This window comes from Cimex lectularius, unplaced genomic scaffold (genome assembly GCF_000648675.2).
Source record: "Cimex lectularius strain Harlan isolate CLEC.00 unplaced genomic scaffold, Clec_2.1 scaffold239, whole genome shotgun sequence".
NCBI classification, from domain to species: domain Eukaryota; kingdom Metazoa; phylum Arthropoda; class Insecta; order Hemiptera; family Cimicidae; genus Cimex; species Cimex lectularius.
Genome location: NW_019392837.1, coordinates 20,454 through 21,249, shown reverse-complemented (window position 1 = coordinate 21,249; position 796 = coordinate 20,454).

Genomic DNA, 796 nt, shown 5'->3' with positions numbered 1-796 from the left:
GAAAGGATTGGATCCTTTGGGTGTTGGTAAGCCAATCCTAGTTCCAAAGCTCGTCTCCATATGTCCAAATTGCGCTAACAATTTTATTCCGCATTTAGGATCAAGTTGGCATCTGAGCTGTCCCGTATCTTTGTTAAGTTCGATTCTTTTAGCTGTAGTGTGTGAGTTACATAAAACCGGCAGTAGTGGGCACTTACTTGTCTTCTAAGTGTGAAATTCAGTTACAATGTGCCACTTAATGAATCAGTCTGTATAGTACGAAACTATGAAGACATCTAGGACCTAAATCAGCCATACATCGACCTATTTACGCATAAGGAGTAACCATGCATTCCAGTCAAAAGTACTCACAAGTTCACATCTACAACGACTATATGATTCGTTTTTCACAGTTTCACCCCATCCTTACCCCATTGCTCAAGCCTTCTACACCACCTTCAATACCAACAATCTCTCCATGGGCTCTGAGATCTGTTCAACTCTTTAACAATCAACAGATGAATGTCAACGTTGGCTGGCATTTCATAACACTAATCCACCGTGTGCAATGTTCGTGCTAGGAAAATTGGACATTGGATTTGCGTCGGGTGGTTTCGGGTCACGTCGGGTAGCGGTGGTCGGGTGTGTTCCCCGCTTACTTAAAGTTATCCAGCTATTGTCCAGAAAGCACTTAGCATGGGTTTTATTTAATATTGTTTATTTACTCGGTTTTTGGGGGTCGTCGGTAGCTCCAACGTTTAAGGCGTTGACACGGGGCTCATCGCCTTAAGGTAAAGATCCCTGGTTTGAATTCAGG